Source organism: Tursiops truncatus, chromosome 2 (genome assembly GCF_011762595.2).
Source record: "Tursiops truncatus isolate mTurTru1 chromosome 2, mTurTru1.mat.Y, whole genome shotgun sequence".
Lineage (NCBI taxonomy): Eukaryota > Metazoa > Chordata > Mammalia > Artiodactyla > Delphinidae > Tursiops > Tursiops truncatus.
This window is the reverse complement of record NC_047035.1, coordinates 7880490-7903483: the sequence shown is the minus strand read 5'-3', so window position 1 is coordinate 7903483 and position 22994 is coordinate 7880490. Positions and strand designations below refer to the sequence as shown.

At 41.1% G+C, this 22994-nt stretch overlaps 1 non-coding gene across 1 annotated transcript; it reads left to right on the top strand.

Annotated features, from left to right (window-relative positions):
• Positions 1-21818: 21818 nt before the first annotated feature.
• On the top strand, positions 21819-21982 carry LOC117311306 (U1 spliceosomal RNA). Its single transcript, XR_004525520.1, has one exon. It is a non-coding gene; the product is annotated as a U1 spliceosomal RNA (small nuclear RNA).
• The last annotated feature ends 1012 nt before the right edge of the window (positions 21983-22994 follow it).

Sequence of the window (22994 nt, the reverse complement as noted above, 5' to 3'; positions counted from 1 at the left end):
GTGTTATTTATAGTGAGGTGGATGGACCTAGAGTCTGTCATACAGTGAAGTAAGTCAGAAAGAGAAAAATAAATACCGTATGGTAACACATATATATGGAATCTAAAAAAAAAAAAAAAGATTCTGAGGAACCTAGGGACAGGACAGGAATAAAGACACAGATGTAGAGAATGGACTTGAGGATACGGGGAATGGGAAGGGTAAGCTGGGACGAAGTGAGAGAGTGGCATGGACATATATACACTACCAAACGTAAAATAGATAGCTAGTGGGAAGCAGCCGCATAGCACAGGGAGATCAGCTCGGTGGTTTGTGACCACCTAGAGGGGTGGGATAGGGAGGATGGGAGGGAGATGCAAGAGGGAGGAGATATGGGGATATATGTATATGTATAGATGATTCACTTTGTTATAAATTAGAAACTAACACACCACTGGAAAGCAATTATACTCCAAGAAGGATGTTAAAAAAAAAGTGGGCAGGTTTCTTAGGTCTAAAATTCAGGATCATCATTTCATTTGTTTGGTCTTATCCCTCCAATAAACTGACTACAAGTCTGTGTGCTCACTCAACTAGTCAAATCAACTGAGAAGAAGGAGCAATACAAGGCCTTTTAAAAAATTAAAGTATAGCTGTGCCCTCTGGGCTACCATATATATATGTATACACACACACATATACACACAAACAAATATACAAACACATAATACACATATACACACATGCACACACATACACATAAATACATATACACACATAAATATATACACACATGAAAACCCACATACACACACGTAACACAACACACACATATACACACATGCACACACATACACACAACATACATAAACGGACACATATACATACATGCATACACACGTACAAACATACACACACATACACAGAGCATATACACAGAGAGGCATACATATATACACATGCACACATAAATATATATACACACACACATATACACACACAAACACATACATATATACACAAACACACACACATACTTACATATACACACACATACACACACATACATATACATATACCCACATACATATATAGGCACACACATATACACATACATATACATACACACCTACATATACGTGCAATACACACATGCACATGCATACACATACACACAACACATATACACAACACATATACACACACACACAAATACAGACATACACACATATCCACACACACATATATGCACACATATCCATATACACAAACATGCACAAACACATTCATACATACGCACATACATACACATACACACATAAATACCCCAAACACATACATACAAAATACATATGCATACATACATACACACTTATACACAAGTACACACCCCACACATACATATATGCAAACATTCATATACATACACACATACACATACATATAACCACATATATACACACGTGCATACCTATACAGACACACACACATATACACACACACATACACACACACATGTACACGCATACACGCCCACACATACACACGTACTCACATACACACGTGCATATACATACATGCATGCACACATACATACATATATACACACGTACGTACATATGCACACATACACACACGTACACACCCATACACATATACGCACACATGCATATACACACATACATATATACACACGTGCACACACGTACATATACACACGTATACACATATACATATACACACATGCACACGCATACATATACACACATACACACACATACATACATACACACATAAACACAGAGAGACATACACACATAATACATATACACATATACATATATGCACACACATACAGACATACATATACACATACATGCACACATACACACATATGTGCATACACACCCACACATATATACATATATATGTATTTATATATATTTGATATGGGTCGATCTGAAGTTCTCTGGCCAATTAGTTCACTTTTAATTCTTGATCTTCACAGTTGGAAGTGACCTTGTGGTCCAACTGAGTAATGTGGGTCTTGCTTCTGTTTGTCTATATGTTTGAGTCACTCATGATGGGTGGAGGGAAGAGTCAACAGACCCCTTGATGTGCAGTGAATGCTTTCTATTCACCCCCCACACCCCGCCTCTCCTGGAGAACCTTGCGAACCCCTGAGCTCTGGGTTCCCCATCAGGCTGGGATTGGGCCTGTGGAGAGTTCTTGAGTAGAGGAAAAAAAAGGGAGCACGGAACAAAGGGGTCATTAGAGAAATAAAGGGCTGAAGTTAGGGGAAACAGTGCTGGGAAGTGAGGAAGGAATTAGGAGAAAGAAGACGGCAGGAACCAGAAAGGGTGCTGCCTTGGGACACGCTCAGATGGAAGAGTCCACGGACCCTTGGGATTCTGGAAAAAATGGGGAGGTTTCGGGAGTCTGGCTTAGCTCTTTGCCTTTGACTACAAGATAATTCTTTATGCTTATATTTTTAAATAATATATATTTTTTATTGGAAACTAGAAAAAATTACTGCAGAATATAAAAAATACAGTAAGTATAAGAAAAAATGTCTGTAAACTCACCACCTAGTGATAATTATTAACATTCAGATATGTTTCTTCTAAGCAGTTTCTTTTGCTATGTTCATATATAATATTATTTTTATAGGTTTTTCTTTGGCTTTGTGTCCTGGTCTGTTCATTTTGTATTAAATCATGAGTTCCCCTTCTTGATTCCTATTCACTAAAATATAATTTTAATGATGGTTTGAGATCCCTGGGTTGGTTGTGTAGTAATTTAATAAACCATCTCCAAATATTTAGATGGCTTCCCATTTTTCATGATTATATAAATGCTGAGTGAAACGTCTTATTTGATGTATGAATTGTTCATCACATCGATGATTGTTCTTTTGGAGTAGATCCCTAGAAATGGAACTCCTGCATTGAGAGGTATGAACAGTTTAAAACTCTCGGCGCTATTTTCAGAGGGTTTTGAACCTCAGTTTCCCCCTCTGCCCTTCCAACAAGGTTGATTTGAGAATGAACATCACATCATGTGTGAGTTCTGGATAACGGGCACACCCTGCCGTAGGCAGCTTCCAAAGCAATGTTGCTTATTACTGTTTCTATGTGCCTCGAATAAGGTCTTCTTACTAGTGAAAATCTGGAAAACTTTTCTGCCCCCTTTCTCAAGAAGATCTGTGCTATCCTGGAAACCATGGCACAAGACGCCGTTTAAAAAGAATTTTCATCTGCTTTGGGAAGTAAAATCTAAACACGTATTTCAGAAACTGCTGTAAATTTCACTAAAGCTACAATGTTTTCCTTAGAAGTCGAGGACATATGGTTAGTCTTCCAGTGTTACTAGTAACAAAGTCTTGAAAATATTAACTACTTCATTCTTCGGAGGAGAGTGTAAAATTATCCTTTATTTTCTTTTTTGCCTCCCACACTTTGGTTTTAACAAAACACGAGACATTCCTATTATAAGTAATTACAGCCCTTCTGTTCCAGTCCTTCAGCGCCATAAAATTAGCTATTGTACTAAATAATTAGCACATGCCATTCAGAATATCCTAAAAATTATATGCAACACCAAGCAGGCACTCTACACTGACACTTGGCCACGTTCTCTCAGAAACCACTCAATGAAAATTAGGTATTGGCAACAGGTGCCTTGAAAACAACTTATTAATTGTAAAAAAAATATTAAGCATTTGAATGACGGCATGTAAAAGCATTTTCAAGTTTGGAATTGTCTGAACTCTGACTTCTTAAATATAGTCTTGACTGCTCGCACACTAATTGCACCCTTGAGGAGCATCCCACCAGCTAATTTAAAGCTCACACACAACCAGCAGAGTCTCCCCTGGGCCTAGGAGACAGCCAAATGAGGATCTGGACCCCTGAAAAGTTGCTGACCCTATGCAGAGAGGCTGCCCAGGGTCAGCTTTGCTCTTTCAATCACTGAAGATTATATTTACGTTAATTTTTTAATGCTCACTAAAATAAAACATGGTTGTTTTGAAAGGTGTTGTGGCTCTGCAGTTGATGAGGACCTTAATGATTTTACAAATTTGAGATGTTGTGTCAAACTTGTTTTATTTCATAAAGTAATGATTTCCAGGTCCTCTAACTGGGGGAGCATGGCTATTGAGACCTTGTGTTTTGAATATCACATATTGAATATCACATCATAATTTTGACTATTTGGAATAACTGAGCTCAAATTAGGGAAGACTCTGACTTCTGCAATTTTTTTTTTCTTTTTTTGGCCGTGCTGCATGGCTTGTGGAATCTTAGTTCCCTGACCAGGGATTGAACCTGGGCCCTTGGCAGTGAGATTGCGGAGTCCTAAACACTGGACGACCAGGGAATTCCCAGTGAATTATTTTTTAAAAGGCAGATTAGTTTTATTTTAGTGTACAGACAGACAAGGATACTCAACTGACATTCAGGCTTAGTACAGGTTTGATAAGAATTAGATAGTGATATGTTTAAAATAGGCATAAGGGCACAGAAGAAGGATAGTATTAACTACCCTCCCCCCCTCCACCAAAAATGAGCTGATATGCTGTGTTATATCAGACAAAATAGACTCACTGGAGTTAAAAGATGGTCATTTCATGTGAAAAAGCAAATCTCAAGAATGATGTAATAATTTTAGATATAATAGTTCTAGGTATAAAATACAATATGTATCTAGGACTTAAAATATAAAGAAAATCTTTATAGCACTACAAGGAGAAATTGACACATCCATAGAGCCCTACCCCCTGCACTTGAGTTATTGATTGAAGAGGCAAATAGAGGATGTGAACAACTGGCAAGTGGGATCCAGCGGATGTATTTAGAATATGGTATCACTTTGTACCCAAGTTGAAGAATACACATTGTTTTGAAGCATACATGAATAGTTTTGAAATTTGTCACATGTATACCGATTCTCAAATGTGGCTTTGTGTTGGAATCACCTGGGGTGTTTTAAAAGCCAGTAATGTCCAGCATTGTGATGTAGTTGGAATGGAGTATGCCCTGGGAACTGGGACTTGTAAAATCTACCAAGGTGGTTCTAATATGCAGTCCAGATTGTGAACTACTGCTCTAGCCTAAAGTAGCGCCAACTGATTTCAGTGCATTGTATATGATAGGCCACCATCTCTGACCAGATTGTAATTAACTGAAAAATCAGTATAAAAAATATAACTAGAAAAAGTCATATATTTGAACTTTAGAAGTTATACTTCTGAACAATATATGGGACAAAAATAAATAAAAAGAAAATGTCCTTCAACAGAAGAATGGATAAAGAAGAGGTGGTACGTATATACAATGGAATATTACTCAGCCGTAAAAAGGAACAATATTGTGCCATTTGTAGAGATGTGGATGGACCTAGAGACTGTCATACAGAGTGAAGTGAGTCAGAAAGAGAAAAACAAATATTGTATAATATTGCTTATATGTGAAATCTAGAAAAATGATACAGATGAACTTATTTGCAAAGCAGAAATGAGACATGGACATAGAGAACGGATGTATGGATACCAGGGGTGGAAGCTGTGGGGAGTGGGATGAATTGGAGAATGGGATTGACATACATACACTACCATGTGTAAAATAGATAACTAATGAGAACAGACTGTATAGCTCAGGGAACTCTACTCAATGCTCTGTGGTGACCTAAATGGGAAGGAAATCCAAAAAAAGAGGGGATATATGTATACGTATAGCTGATTCACTTTGCTGTACAGCAGAAACTAACACAAGTTGTAAAGCAACTGTACTCCAATAAAAATTAATAAAAAATATTAAAATAAAATAATAAAATAATAAACTATTTAGAGCTGTTTGATAACAAATGCCTATAAATCATGGTGTGTGGAGTGAAGCTACAGCAGCAAAACGAGAGAAATCTACTTAGATTAGAAAAGTAAGAGACTAAAAATTAATGAGAAATTTAATTTAAGAACAGAGATAAAGAATAGCATTTAAGCCCAAGGAAACCAGCAGGTAGAAGAAAGTGGGAGTTTCAGAAATTAATGGAATAGAAAATAAACATACAATAAGAGAGGACGAACAAAGCCAACAGTTGATATTCTGAGAAGATTAATAAAATAGACAAAACTCTTTCAAAGTTAATTAAGAAAAATCGAGAAAAAAGGCACAAATAAATGATTTGAGAAATAAAAAGATGATGCAGAGATTAAATTGATGATATTATGAATGAGACATGTATGCCAATAAATCTGAAGTCCTCAATTAAATTAATAAAATACCAGGAAAAAATATAACTTATCATAACTGATTCAAGATGAAGTAGTTCTATTAACCATTAAGGAAATTGAATCAGTGGTTTAAAATCTTTTCACAAAGAAAGCAATAGAACCAGACTATTTGAAAGGGAAGTTCTATCAAATATTTAAGGAACCAATAATTTTATTTTATACAAATTCTTACAGAGAATGAAAAGGAAGGAACAATCCTCAACTCACATTGTGAAACGGTCCTCACCTCGATGGCAAAACCAGATCAAGAACAACAAAAAAGTAAAAAAAAAAACAAAGAATTACAGTTCAGTCTCGCTCATGAACATGGATGCAAAAATGCTTAACAAAATTTATTAGCACAACAAACCCAGCAACATATAAAACATATAACACATCATGAAGAAGTTGGGTTTACTCTAGTAATGCAAGATTTGTCTTTCAATGGAAAAAAAATCTGTCAGTGGAATTCACCACATTAACCAAGTAAAAGAGAAAAACCCATGTGGTAATCTCAATAGATGCAGATAACATTTTGAATAAAATTCCACATCTCTTTGTAAGAAATAGAAAATATTCTAACTAAATTGGAATAAAAGAGAACTTTCTTAATACGTTATAGGACATGTAAAAAGTTCTACAGAAAACATCGGATTTAATGGCTAAATGTTGAAAGCAGTATCTTTAAGTAGAGAACAAGGCAGCAAGGAGGATACAGTCACCAAAGCAGTCAACTTTGTACTGAAGGTGTTATCAATAAGAGGGAAAAGAAATAAAATATAAAGATTGGAAATGAAGAAATAAAATTCTCATTACTTGAAGATGGCATAATTGTCTACATTAAAAAAAAAACAAATCCACAAATAAATCATGAAAATTAATTAGCAGTCAAAAAGGTTGATAGAATAGAACCCAAAATGTAGAAGTCAACTGCATTTCCTTAAATCAGCAAAAGCTCTTAGGAAAGGTAAGTAAAAATCTATTTATAGAAGATAATTTATAAAATTTCAAGAAATCAGTTTGATAAAATATGGATAAGCCCTTTATGGAAGAAATTATAAAGGTTTACTGAAAGAAATTGAAGCTACCCAACTCAAGACACATCTTAAAGAGGAAGACTCAATACTGTAAAGATACAATTCTCCAAGCTGATGTGTAGATTCAATGAATTTCCAGTCTAAGTGCCAAGAGGATTTTTTTAAAATAAATTTATTTATTTATTTATAGCTGTGTTGGGTCTTTGTTGCTGCTTGTGGGCTTTCTCTAGTTGTGGCGAGCAGGGGCTACTCTTCATTGCAGTGCGTGGGCTTCTCATTGCGGTGGCTTCTCTTGTTGAGGAGCACAGACTCTAGGCACGTGGGCTTCAGTTTGTGGCTCATGGGCTCCATAGTTTAGGCTTGTGGGCTTAGTTGCTCCATGGCATGTGGGATCTTCCCGGACCAGGGCTCGAACCCATGTCCCCTGCATAGGCAGGCAGATTCTTAACCACTGCGCCACCAGGGAAGTCCGGATTTTTTTTTTTTTTAAGACAACAAACTGATTCTAAAAGGTGTATGGAAGAGGTAAGGGCCAAGAAGAGTCAACACTCTTTGGAAGAAGAAAATGAAATGGGGAACTTTGATCTCACAGACAGAAAAACTTACTTTAAGTTATAAAAGACCCAACCAAGTATTGGTAGAATACAATACAGAGCCCAGAAGCTCATACATATATGGGAACTTGATTTACAATAGGGCTGGTATTGAGAAACACTGTAGAAATTATTGAATTTGGTAATTTGGGACAACTGGGTAAAAATATGGGTCTCTCATTCTCACCACACACAAAAATTCAGTTCCAAGAGAATTTAGGACATAAGTGGCAAAATATAAAACTCATAGGAGACTGTCTTCGTGAACTTTGGAGAGGTTTTCTTAAACAAGGTACAAAACATAAGGCAAAAGATAAAAAGCACAAGACAGAAACTTAGAGGATAACATGAATATACTAGGAGATATATATATATAATTAGAATGACAAATACCTATCATGGAGGAGCAGGGGCCTGGGTTCTGCTGGTGAGAGTGTAGACTTGTACTAGCATCCTGGTAGTCCTAGTGAAGCTGAATATTTGCATACCTCATGGTCAAGCACTTCCATTCCTACTGAGGTCCTGTAGACTTGAGATGTCCACTGAGTCTTTCTGGGATGATGGAAATGTTCTATATCTGCCCTCCAATATGGTAGCCATCGAGCCACACATGGCTGCTGAGCGCTTAAAATACGGCTAGGGTAACCAAGGAAACGAACTTTACAGTTTATCCAATTCTAATTCATTTCAATTTAAATAATCACTCTAGTGGATGGTGTAGCTGAAAAATGGTGCTTCCTGACATATTTCATCCACAGAAAATGGTAACATTTGGGAAGGGAATCTCTTTCACATGTGTTCCAGGAGATATGAACAAGAATGTCCATCAAATATAGAATAGATACGCAATCGTGGTATATCCATACAATGGAAAACTACAAGGCAAGACAAAGACAGGGCAGTAACCCCAGCACATCATGAACCTGAACAAAGAACAGAAACTCAATTAAAAGCAGGAACTGGTTTCATTTATATAAAATTTTTTTAAGGCAAAATAAAGTCTATTGTTTGAGACCAAAAAGGCAATTGGCAAAACCGTGAAGAAAAAACAAGTATATGATTAACACAAAATTTGGGGTAGTGGGTACCTCTCTGGGGAAAAAGGAGGCTGAGGTTGGCAGGGGTGGCATACTGGGGGTGCCGCCTACATTTTTGTTTTGGGAGGTGGTACAGATTTATTTTATTACTAGCAGAACTAAATGAAACTGAACATATACATTAGACACTCTCTTGTATGTAGATTTCATAACTAAAAAAGAAGAGATAAGAAGAGTCATAGTTTAAAAGGGTTCCTAAAAGGTAGAAGATGCCTAAAATAGCTTCTTCTTAGGTTTTTTTGTTTGTTTGTTTTTTGTTTTTTTGTGGTACGCGGGCCTCTCACTGTTGTGGCCTCTCCCGTTGCGGAGCACGGGCTCCGGATGCGCAATCATCTTAAGTTTTTAAAGCATCTTCTGCTTCTATTTAATATGTTAATTCAATAAGTATGTTAATAGATCTAAAGGCAAGTATCAGCCCAGTTGAAATCATTTGCTCACAAACAAATCCAGTAAGTATTCACTGAGCCCCTACTATAGGCAGTGCTGTTCCAAATAGTAGGGATATGGTGTGGATAAAGTCCCTGCATATAATAATGTTAGATGTGAGGAGTGCTGTGGAGAGAGAGAAACCAGGGAAAGAGGCACAGGGGTGGACAAGTTTAGGTAGGGTTGGTCAGGAAGAGATTTTCTGCAAGGCTGAGCATTGAAGAAAGTCCTACGGGGGATGAGTGAAGGCAGCCACGTGGATTCCTGGATGCCAAGCATCTCTGGCAGAGGGAGCCCCAGATACAAGGACCCGAGGTAGAAGCATGGGTGGGAATTTGAAGGGACCACAGGAGGCCAGTGTAGCTGGAGGGAAGGCAGGATTCCGGGAGATCCTGGTGAGGTCTTGGCAACGGGAAGGAATTTTACGGTTTTGAACAGGGGGCTGTATTTTCCAACATCTCTCTCCAGCTGCTGGGGGAAGAGTGTATGTCAGGCTGAAGATAGAAGTGGAGAGAAAAGACAGAGGCTATTCAGTGGCAGAGAGAGGGGATGGGGGCCTGGGCCAGAGGTGACATGGAGAAGGTCTGAAAGTGAAAATGAGTCGGATCCAATCAGTCATATTTTACTGTATATGCAGCATTTAATTCTTCTTATTGTGGAAGGGAAAGGCTCCATGTAGAGTCCAGGAATGGAAAAAGAAGAGGAGATAAAGACCCAACCCTTTCAGTCCTCTAGATTCATGACCACATCATTTGTAGTCAAGAAGATCTTTCCAAATGCAAGTCTGAGCTGAGCCCATCTGCCCTTTAAACACTTACCGACTTCTCATGACCCTTTGGACACTTTACCAAAACCCTTAGGGCCAGCGTGGTCCTACTGCCGCCCTCCCAGCCCCTCCCCCTCCCCCAAGGCGGGGCCACAGTCTTCCTTCAATTGTCGGAATGTATTGCTAAGTCTTAGCCTTTGCTCTGTGTAGAGCAACTGAGTCGATTCTTTGGTGATAAAGTTCACTAAGGTTAATTATAGAACGAAAACGTTGTATAGCTATATGCTCTCAGAGTAGTGTCTGGTGCATAATAAGAACTTAATAAAATTTTAGCCTTTATTAGAAGAGATTTTACGGTTCCTTTATGAGCCTGCCTGCGGGTTCCCCATGGGTTGTCCATTTTCAAAGTGGACTCCCGCCTTCTGAGATAGAGAATTCCACTGGGAGAAAAAGCTTCCTGACATTCATCCCAAATGGGCCTGTTTGGAGGCTGCCTCCTTTGCTCCCATGTGGACCTCTGGGGTTATGCAGCATTAGTCTCCTCTAAAGGTATCAAAGCTGAGTTTCAGTTCGGAACCACCAGCTTTATCTTGCCTTCCCAATTGGGACCCAGCCAATGAGATTTGTAAAAGTTGAATTTGTTGATATTCTTTATTAAAAAAATTATTTTTTAATTTTATTTTACATTGGGGTATAGTTGATTGACAATGTTGTGTTAGTTTCAGGTGTACAGCAAAGTCATTCAGTTACACATGTACATACATCTATTCTCTTTCAGATTCCTTTCCCAATATAGGCTATTACAGAATATTGAGTAGAGTTCCCCGTGCTATACAGTAGGTCCTTGTTGATTATGTATTTTATATACAGTAATGTATATACGTTGATATTTTTAAAAACTGTAGATTTCATATCATCAGTTGGATTTCTGGCAACTGTGAATGCCCCAGAGCCAGGTCACAGTGGCCCTGTTGGGATGAGCATGCCTCCTCCATCGATGGTTTTCGTTATACTTGGAGGCTTACACACCCAGCCCTGGCAAGCCTTTGCGTTTGAGACCCCTAATCCACGTTCTCTGTCAGCTCTTCAGTCCTTGAAAGAAAGTTGTTATACGCCCCATCGCTTTCTTTCCTGGTGTAAACTTCCCTGACTTCTCAATACCTGCTCTTTCTTCCTTGCAACAGTGGCAACAAATCCACAGCCCTCTTTCCTTCCCGTGGGTTTTATGGTTAGTCATCTCGAGAAGGTAGGGGTAACACAAATATTAACTCTAAGGGGGTAGCCCAGTGCGTGCAATTCTGCAAACTCCTTTGAGCGTTAGCCTTTGAGCGTTAGCGTTTGATCTTTAGATACTAAGTTTTTTCTGGGGCAGCTGAATTTGATTGATGGATCACTTTGATTTCTGAGGGTGAAATCCTATCCCTCCCTCCGAACACCCAGCCACAGAGAGCAGGGCTGGCTTCTCACGGCAACAGTGTGACATAGACAGCAATCTCCGGGCTTGGAATAAAGTTCCGGAAAGAAATGCACACAAGAATCAGAGACAGTCTGCAGAAAGAAATAGCCGCCTCGTCCACTATTCCTTTATCTGTTGATTTACTTGCTTTTGCATGACTCGATTAAGATGTTCATACCTTCACTGAATCTCAGAGAGTTGATCCGAGAGGTTGCCCTAGTCCTGGAGACAGAGTTCCTGCCCTCGGGGCCAAAGTTGCCAGTTCTGGGCTGTTTCAGGCAGAGCCATCACCTGGGCTTCAGGACAGTGGACGGTCGGGGGTTCACTGCCAGGGTGTGCCTCGTGTCTCTAAATTGTCAGATTCTGTGCGAGGTCCTCTGCAGGAAGTCTGCTGAAGAGGACCCCACTGTGGTCACCCCAAGGTTTGGCTAGTTTTCCCTCATTGCCAGGACAAACATTTCCAAGGGATGCTTGTGCTGATCCGAGGACCCCTGGCTGGGGTGGCGGCAGACAGCTGTCAAGGACATTCCTGGACTTTGGAATGATGCAGTTTCCTCAGGGTCAGGGAATTCTGACAGAACTCGAAGGTTCCAGGAGCCGATCACAGGAGTGCAGGGTTTGGCTCCAGAGGAAAGGAGTGTCAATCAAACGCATGTCATTCTTGACTTGACTGTAAACTCTTCCAGTCGGGAAAATACTTGGGGTTGTTTCACTGGACTTGTGATGAGAAACGAGATGGCATGATTGCCTTTGCTCACCCCTTCCGGGGAGTTTGCAGGAACAGAAATCCAAATGATGGTGTAAGTTCATTTTCAGGAATTAATTCTTTTTTCTCTCCAACTCTTGCCAACAGAGCACCAGTGTCATCTGGTTGCAGCCCCTCAGGGAATGCTAGACCAGTGAAGATTCAGGGGGCTCTCTCGATACTTCCAGAAATTTTTGACATAAAAAACAGAGCTGCCGGGGTCTGTTTCTTTTCACATTTCGGTGTCAGAGGCTGTGTGTTTAAGAATGTCATTCAGCTGCTGAGGTATCGACCGGAGACCTGGCCCTTATGAGAAGTTCTGGGGAGCAGTGTCTGCAAAGCCCCTGTGCACACCTTCCAGAATTTTTGAAATAAATCCGTTCAAGGTGGCTCCTTCTGGGGTCACGCAGTGACAGCTGTGAGCCGAGCTGTGTAATGTGCAGAACCTAGGAGGTGTCAGAAGTAAAAACATCTCTCAGTTCTACTGAAGTTAGTAAGTCAAGTTAAATCATCCACATATGTGGAAACAGAAGATTTTCAAAGCAGCGCCTTCATTATAAAAAATGTGTTAAAATTAGTAACTATTTTATATCTTGCCTATTTTCCCCATCCAACCTAGTTTTTTTTTTTTTTTAAATCCAAATATAGACTTTGTAGTATTAAGGTAGAGATGCACAGAGTCACTAAGAGATGAAATCAGGGTTGAATTTCTTACCCTTAGGTAATAAGTGCCCCTGGATAATTTTGACAACTGTGTTTTGGGGAATGTGGTCCAGCTGAAGTGGGAGCCCTCTCCCTCTCCACCTGAAAAATCTCAGCAAAGGTTTTCTTGTCCCTCATTTTTTGTCCTGGGGGCTGGTCTGATTTTCATTACTTCAACCTAGAGTCTTTGGGGAGCATGTTTCTGGTACCTTCTCTGAACTTGGGTTTTTGTGCTGGCATTGGAGTAGGTTCTTTATGACATTCCTAGAAGGATTGACGAATACAGTTCTTTATTGCATCACAAAGTAAACTCATTGAACTTTTTCTCTGCTGTAATGTAATTTCATGGAAACTGACAGCCTTTGAGACTTCAACTCAAAAGCCACACTTGGGACCTAAGCTCTCAAGGCGTTTTGTAGTCAGTATTGGAACTGTCAGTTACTTTTCTCTTCTCCTGGGAACAGCACCCCTATATCCTTTTGGAGAACTGCCCTTACCCATTGTCTGGGGTCTTGTTGGACTGTCACTTGCCCCTCCCTCCATGTATGAATTTGTGACCCAAGGTGAGCCAATCAGATATTTCATCTCTCTCTCTCTCTTTTTCTCCCTCTCTCAACTTTGAATCTTGGTCTCAGTGAGCCAGGACAGGGGCAAAAGTGGCTGCAGTGGATTCCTCCAAATGACAGCATGGTCATGTAGTTCCTGCTGTGGGGTCCTCAGACTCACCCTGGTTCCTTTCTTCTTTGAGTCTGTTCCTTCTCCTGTGACAGCCACACCTGGTCCCTGTACTTCCTTTTTGGGGATTAGAGCCAGTGTCCTTTTTGTGTCTGTTACCAAAGAATCCTCACGGGTATGCCCACACAGAGGGGATGCCACTGATACAGTTTTCCATGATCCATGTTAGAGGTGAAAGATCAGAGGGCATATTTTTGTGCTGAACATTTTGTGTTGGCCCCTCCCTTCCTCCCTCCCCTTGAAATCGGAGCTCTGTGTAGAGAAGTCTGCATGTTACTGTGAGCGTAGAAGGACACAGCAACTTCAGAGATGCAGACTTTTTTTTTTTTTTTGGCGGTACGCGGGCCTCTCACTGTTGTGGCCTCTCCCGCTGCAGCGCACAGGCTCCGGACGCGCAGGCTCAGCGGCCATGGCTCACGGGCCCAGCCGCTCTGCGGCATGTGGGATCTTTCCGGACCGAGGCACGAACCCGTGTCCCCTGCATCGGCAGGCGGACTCTCAACCACTGCGCCACCAGGGAAGCCCAGGGATGCAGACTTTTGGTGGAAGTGGATGGGACTGCAGAAAATGGCTCGGCCCCCACCTCTGTCCTCTGTTCAGAGTCACAGGTATCAGAGTATCAGTTTAACCATCTCCCACTTTCAGACGAAAGCCAGAGAAGGGAAGCAACTTCCTTAATGTAATGTCCATTCCATTCCTCACCTAAACTCTGAAGGAGAAAGATACAGGTAAAACAATTTGTCAAGGGGACGTGGGGACATGTGTGTGCATGTGGCTGATTCACTTTGTTGTGCACCAGAAACTAACACAGTATTATGAAGCAATTATACTCCAATAAAGATCTATTAAAAAAATAAATTAAATAAAATGAAAAAAAAATTTGTCAAATAAAGCCATGACATTATTTTGCCATTTCTTACAGTTTTTTATTACTCTTATAATTTATTATTTTATGTTTTAGAATATCTAAATCCCATAAACTGTGGTTGAAACATTTCCTTTTGTTCTGTCTGCCCCCCAGGCAAAATGGCAGAGGGCTGACATTCTCTCCTGTTGGAAAGAACAGTCTCACCTCTTCTCATCTCCTTCCTTTTGTTTGGAGAGGTTCCCTGATCCTTAAAGCTATAATCCATGTTGTTCACCCACTGGGCCTGGCCCTGGCCTCAGCGCCCATACCCGCAGCCTGGCTCCAACTCACCGTTCCAGCCTCCTGTTTCATAAGCCTTTCGTGTCTGTCTCCTGGCTTGCCAGTGGGCTGGTGGTTCCCCATGCGTGTCATGCTTGTCCTCACTGCCACCGGCCTGCCTTCGCTTTTGCTCTGCATTCACTTGGGAATCCCTTTACCTGCTTCTTGATCTGACACCAGTGCTCCCAACCTGGGAAAATGTGGTCTGTGGTCATGATTCTCTTCTAACAATGCTGTTCCTCTTCTTTTTCTGACATTTCGTGGCCATGTGCCTTTCCCCACACATTGAATAGTGTGCAATGAGCCCCTGAGTGGAGAACAGGGCAAGGAATGTGCTAAAATCGAAGAGTAGTCAAAGGGCAACTGGAACATCTATGGAGACTTTATGCAAATTAGAAAAAGGTGTTCCTTTAGGCTGACTTGACCACAGGCTGGGGTGCAATGTTTACAAGCAGAGCAGCTGCTGAATTCCAGCCCCCACTTACCTCTTCAGCCTTTTGCAGTGCACAACCTGACCAGCTGCACATGGTGGTCCTGAGGAAAACAGGTAGTTTAAAATCTTTGTGGATATAAGTCTAATACCACCTTTTTTTCCTGTGTGTACACTGGTTTTATACGTGTGTAGGATCTTATTGTGCACCAATTTTAAATCAGTCTTTGCTTTTCATTATAGAAGTAATATATACTCTTTATGTTAAATTCGTAAAACACCAAAAACTGTAAAAAGAGAAAGTAACAATGATTCATTACCATATCTCAAAGCTTTATCTCTTGTTTATTTTAGCAGATTTTCACTCTTACATTTTCAATATGTTTATAACATATATTAATAGCTATTATTTCATTTGATTATCACAAAAATCCTCTTAGCTAATTTAATCAGAAATGATTATGCCCATTTTGGAGAGAATTAAGTAAGAATATGGGAAGTGGAGAGTTGAGAGGGACACTGTGGAGAAAATGAGAAAATGGCATTAGAGAAAATGGTGTCCTGAGAAGGCAGACTTTCTTGAACGAAGGTGTCTGCACCCTTCTTCAGTCCCCAGGTTCTCACTGGAGTATTCTGTGACTGAATGACTGGGTGACCAATCCCCCTGCAAAGCCTGCTCGCTGTGACCTGTGGGACTGGAAGGCTGAAGTGTAGCTTCCCGTCCGCCGCTTTGTTCACTCATTCATTGAATGAGATTAGGCAACAGAATCCTTATAAAATACTTGTGCCTGGGGCAGAGGAGTTGTTGGACAGAAGTGAGTCAGGGTCCTGATCATAAGTGGTTTTGAGTGGTCACTGTGGCCCTGGCACCGGGCTGACTGCTCTGAATTCATTCTCCCATTTGATCTTCAGGACCAACCAGTGAGGAGGGCAAGTTGTGCTGTGGGTGGAATGGGCTCATCTATTTGTAAATTCTTAGGGCAAGGCAATTCTAGTTGTAAAATCTTAGGACAAGGAAGCTTGGCGCTGATGAATGTTCTGTCCGGCTGTATTACCTGGACCTGATGCAAATTTTAAAAATCTATTTACAGGAATGAACTTATCTATGAAACAGAAACAGACTCACAGACACAGAGAGCAGACTTGTGGTTGCCAAGAGGGGTGGGAGAGTTGGGGAGGGATGGATTGAGAGATTAGGATTAGCAGATGCAAACTACTATATATAGAATAGATAAACAACAAGGACCTACTGTATAGCACGGGGAACTATATTCAATATCCTGTGATAAACTATAATGGAAAAGAATATGAAAAAGAATCTATCTATCTATCTATAACTGAATCACTTTGCTGTACACCAGAAACTAACACAACATTGTAAATTGACTATAGACTTCAATAAAATAAATTAAACAAACAATTAAAAGTTTGTTTATAATGACAATAAGCCTTCCATTTTAGTCTAAATAGATCTATCTAAAGGTGTTTCTTCTTCTTCTTTTTTTTTTTTGGAAACTTACACTGATATGTAACGTGTTCCTAAGAACTGCTTTCTAAAGAAATAAAAGGAAGTCATTTATAGGTTAAATCTGGCAAGACCCAACACATTCCTAAACCTCTCAACTTAGATATTTTAAACGTAAGAATTCCAATGGATCCGAAATTGCCCAAGGAATCTCGAAGCACTGAAATTGGATTTAATCCCAGGTTTGCCATGAACATGTTTCTGTCCCATGATAATGACCTTGTCTTTTAACGATGCTAGGTGGTTTGCCATTAATCACTGAGCTGCACGCGCATGTTTAAAAGCTGGTGTTTCCTGCGCTTCACGATTCCCAGGTCTTTCCCCTCTGGAAACTAACCACAAATCACTCTCCTGACTTCATGTCCCTTTCAGCTACAGCCTTATTTTTTATCTTCTTTTTTATGGCCAAAGCTCTAGAAAGTGTTGTCAACATTCTGTTCTTCCATTGACTCGACTGCAATCTGGCTTCCTCTGGTCTTATTTCTTTAAACTCACCCCTTGCTAGCGGTCATGTCCAAAATGAGAAATTTAGAGAAGGGGACCAACTAAGTGGCAGTTTTGCCCCCAGCCCCCAAACAGCACCCAGGACAGCCATTGTTACACCATGATACTTTCCTTTTTGGAATCCTTTTTGAGACCATCTCCATCAAGTGACCAGAGTGGCACAGAGAATGATGCCTGTTACCGTCCTGGGTTCAGCCAGTCCCTGCAGTGGGAATCACAAACCATCCTCTTAGAGAGAAGAAAGCAGAGGGGCCATGTGACAGGTGAAGGGACCACCAAGAGAGGTGGGCTCAAGGCTGTCTCCGCTGCTTATTCGAAAATGGGCTTGAGCAAGTTTGCCCTGGGCCTCAGTTTTCCTTAAAAGGGAATAATAACACCTAGTTTATTAGACACAGCTATAGGACCTGGCAGGCAGTTAAGACTCTCACGAAGTGTTTAACTATTTTTATCAGCAAAGAAAGCGGAGTAAAACACAGCAGTTGTCACTAAGAAGCTGGTTCGTAGAGGCCCTCTCAGGTCTTGTCCTGGCTTTTTTCTCTTCTGTTCATGGATATACTAGGCTCTGCCAAGCTGACCTATGCCAGTCCAGTACACAGACAGAGGATGGGCTTGAAAGTGGGATGCCTCCTTATTAACTTCCACTTATGATTCTAATTATCCGGTGAAATTTATTTGCACACTTGATATGCAAGGTGCCCTCTTTTTGCCAGACACCAAATTACTGTCTACAACGGGGGGATAGACTTGGCCAGGAAACGCAACGTCTCTGGCGCTCCGTAGAGGGCATTCTGTTCCAGGCCCTCACCTTGACTCAGGAATCCAAATTAGATAGCAGAAGTGAGTTTCCAAGGGACATTCTCATCTCACTGTCGGTTGAGTCCCCAGAGGTTCTGTGGCTCCTTTCTTTCTGCCTTGACAATGTTATGAGTCACAATGCAAATAATTTTTCTCCAGCAGTGTCTTCAAGAAAACCTTACATTTGAGAAAGACAAATATCATATGATATCATTTATATGTGGAATCAAAAAAATAGCACCAATGAACTTAATTACAAAACAGAAACGGACTCACAGACATAGAAAACAAACTTACGGTTACCAAAGGGGAAGCGGGGGGAAGAAATGAGTAGGGAATTGACAGATGCACTTTACTATATATAAAATAGATGAACAGCAAAGATTTGCTGTATTGTAGGGAACTATATTCAATATCTTGTAATAACCTATAATGGAATAGAATTTTTAAAAAAGACTCTATACATATATGTATAACTCAATCACTTTGCTATACACCTGAAACTAACACAGTATTGTAAATCAACTATACTTTAATTTTAAAAGGAGAAAACCGGGCTTCCCTGGTGGCGCAGTGGTTGAGAGTCCGCCTGCCAATGCAGGGGACGCGGGTTCGTGCCCCGGTCCGGGAGGATCCCACATGCCGCAGAGCGGCTGGGCCTGTGAGCCATGGCTGCTGAGCCTGCATGTTCGGAGCCTGTGCTCTGCAACAGGAGAGGCCACAACACTGAGAGGCCCGCGTACCAAAAAAAAAAAAAGAGAGAAAACCTTACATTTAAAAGTGCTGAGCAATTTGCCAGGTGTTTTTACATGTATGCATTATAGACAGGCAGGACTGAAATTTACATATATCATTCTTCACTCACTAGAAAAGTAAGCCTACTCCGTTCCAGGACTTGCCCAAGTCACCAAGGATTCTGGTTGTCTCTTGCTGTGTACCAAGGCAGTCATTCATTTGGCTCAAAAGGCTGCAATTAGGGTCGAACTTACTGGAGAAGATGCCTCTCTTCTCCACAATGTTGGATCGGTCCTCTGCTGGGAAGAATCAAACAGCTGGGTGGTAGAATCATTTCACTGAATGTATCTTGTGCCTGGGCTGAGTTGATGGAAGGCTGGGCTCAGCAACCTATACCTGGCCTCACAGTGTGGCTTGGGCTCCCTCACATCATCGTGATCTCAAAATAGATTTCCTGTAGAGCAGCCCAGGGCTTAAAAAGTGAGTATTTCAGTGAACAAGGCAGAAGTGGAATGGCCTTTTTATGACCCAGCCTCTGAAATCACATGGTACCACTTCTGCTGTTACTCTGTTGGGTGAAGCACTCCCAGGTCCATTCAGACTCAAGCAATGGACACAGAGACCCCGCCTCTGGAGGCGAGCAGGGTCAGCGAATTTTGGGTGTGTTTTAAAACAACTACAGCAAGTGTCAGAACAAGACCTGGATCTATTGAGTTTCAATTCAGATTTATCGTAACTAGGTTAGTAGGGGCTGTGGGGGGAATGCCAGAAGATTTAGCGAATTGGGTAGAATTCACTTCAGCCTCTGGATCTTTTATTTATTGGGTGTGTGATGTTAGACAAGCTGTTCTACCTCTTTGAGTTTCGGTTTCATTATCTATAAAATGAAGAAACAACTGTTCTAACTTGTTGCGATGATTAAATTAAACGAGGCTTGTAAAAAAACTAAGAGAGTGTTTGACACAGAATAGGTGTCAGTAAATGGGAACCACGAACAAAAAACATTAGAAATACCCATTGAAAAATAAATAGTCCCTGGCGGCGCAGTGGTTGAGAGTCCGCCTGCCGATGCAGCGGACACGGGTTCGTGCCCCGGTCCGGGAAGGTCCCACATGCCGCAGAGCGGCTGGGCCCGTGAGCCATGGCCGCTGAGCCTGCGCGTCTGGAGCCTGTGCTCCGCAACGGGAGAGGCCACAACAGTGAGAGGCCCGCGTACCACAAAAAAAATAAATAAATAAAATAAATAAATAAATAAATAGGACTAACTTTAAAATTATTATTATTATTAATATCATGTTAATTGTTATGAATCACCTGCTAGGTAATAATCCGAAGAAATATGTCTTCTCTCCTTTCTTCCTCCATGGTCCTAGCTCCCAATGGGGCCATCACTCCCCCATCAGGTGGGCCTGATTCCTCCCCCACTTCCTTATGTCCCTGTAGTCCTGGGGAGTAGAGGACATTTGCTAACCTCTGGTTACTTTGCTTCCACTCTTTGCTTTCCATTCCCTCTGCTCGGAATATCCAGCATGGTGTCTATTTCCCTGAGTGGACCCTGACGTATACAGGTCAATGTGCAAATGACACTGGGGCTCTGTCAGCAAGCATGAGGAGGGGTGGGGAGAAGATTTGGATAAGAACAAGGTGTCTCCCTCCCTCTCTCCTTCCCTCCTGCCCTCTCTTCTTTTGCTCCTACCCTCCCTTCTTTCCTTTCTTTTTTTTTTTTTTTTTTTTTTTTTTTTTTTGCGGTACGTGGGCCTCTCACTGTTGTGGCCTCTCCCATTGCGGAGCACAGGCTCTGGACGCGCAGGCTCAGCGGCCATGACTCACGGGCCCAGCTACTCCGCGGCATGTGGGATCTTCCCGGACGGGGGCACGAACCCGTGTCCCCTGCATCGGCAGGCGGACTCTCAACCACTGTGCCACCAGGGAAGCCCCTTTCTTTCCTTTCTTTTTTGTTTTCTCTTTTTCAGAGACAGAACAATCCTATGAGTGACCCTCCAGAGCTTGCTGTTTTCACAGTAAGTGCACATAACTCTAATTCGTGCTGTCTTAATTCACTTAAAAAGCTGCATGCCACTATTTACGGTAGTCAAGACATGGAAGCAACCTAGACGTCCACCAACAGATGAATGGATAAAGAAGGTGTGGTACATATACACAATGGAGTATTACTCAGCCCTAAAAAAGAATGAAATAATGCCATCTGTAGCAACATAGATGCAACCGGAGATTATAATCATAAGTGAAGAGAGAAAGGGAAAGACAAATACTATATGATATAGTATATGTGGAATCTAAAATATGAGACAAATAAACTTATCTACAAAACAGAAACAGACTCACGGACATAGAGAACAGACTTTTGGTTGCCAAGGGGGAGGGAGTTGGGGAAGGGATGAAGTGGTAGGTTGGGGTTAGCAGATGTAAGCTTTTATATATGGAATGGATAGACAACAAGGTGCAGCTGTATAGCACAGGGAACTATATTCAGTATCCTATGATAAACCATAATGGAGAAGAATATAAAAAAAAAAGTATGCAAGGACATCCCTGGTGGTACAGTGGTTAAGACTCCGAGCTCCCAATGCAGGGGGCCCAGGTTTGATCCCTGGTCAGGGAACTAGATCCCACATGCATGCCATAACTAAGAGTTTGCATGTACAATCAAGGAGGCTGCCTGCCACAACTAAGACCTGGGGCAACTAAATAAATATTTTTTTTAAATGCGTATATATGTGTAACTGAATCACTATGCTGTACAGCAGAAATTAACACAACATTGTAAATCAACTCTACTTCAATAAAAAGTGTAAAAAATAAAAATAGCTGCATGATACTTACCTGGCAGGGGAGTTACCATGATTGCAAAGGTGGTTTTCCCAGAGTGAGGCTTAGCCATTGGACTCTGGATCTGCCGACCCCCGTGATTTCCCCAAATGTGGGAAACTCGACCGCATAATTCGTGGTAGTGGGGGACTGTGTTCGCGTTCTCACCTACATAAAATAAAAAGCTGCACGATATTCCATATTATGGATACACCCTAGCACATCTATTCATTTCACTATTGATGGATAGACTGTCGTTTACAGTGTTTCAGTTTTTGCTACAACAAACAGTTCTACATTAACCATATGTTTATGCACATACATCCCTGTAGATTCTCTCTCATTTCTGTAGAATACATTTCCAAAGGTGGAATTTCTGGATCAAAGAGTATGTGTATTTTTACATTTGTCAATTAAAGAAATATTTTTAAATTAAGAAACATCACCGGATTACTTTCCCCAAAGGCTATAGCATTTACCTTCCCTTTAACAACTTCTTTCCACTAATTATTCAGCACCAAAAGACCTCCGTGCTTATATTTGGATAACTACAACCAGGCTTGGCCCTTGAAATGTCTATTTGATGAATCAAGGATTTGGAGAGTGAAGAATCAGATAATAAAAGCCATGCCCAAGTTTGCTGATTGAGATAAGTTTTTATTATTTATGGGTTTGTTCTGTTTTACCCCCTACATGCCATAAAAAGTCAGCCTTTGAAAAAGGGCCTTCTCTCTACAGAAATCCCATCCTCTAATCTGTGAGTCCACGTAGGTGTCCTTGATATATTTTATAATAAGGCACTTGAGAGGCTAATTGCATTGTATTTATAGCCTGTAGAGGTGGTTCCCACTTCAAATGAGGAGTTTCCTTGGTAATGTACTAATAACCACAGGTTCCGAGAGGCTACACTGAGACTAACGCAGGAAAATTCAAAGCGGGACTTGCAGGGGACCCCAGAAAGGCACTGAAGGGAACAGACAGACTGCTTGAGAGAGACAGGAGAGGCCTGGGGCGAGGGCACGTTTCATTTGATTCCTGTGCCTTCTGGGTTTTCCAGTAACCTTGGGTTTAAAATCTGCGCCAGTGTTAAGCTTGGTATTGACTATCCTGAATTCCTATTGTTCAAAAAATCCAAATGTCTCTATGGAGTCTGTAAAGCTGCCCCTGATTTCTGGTCCACCCA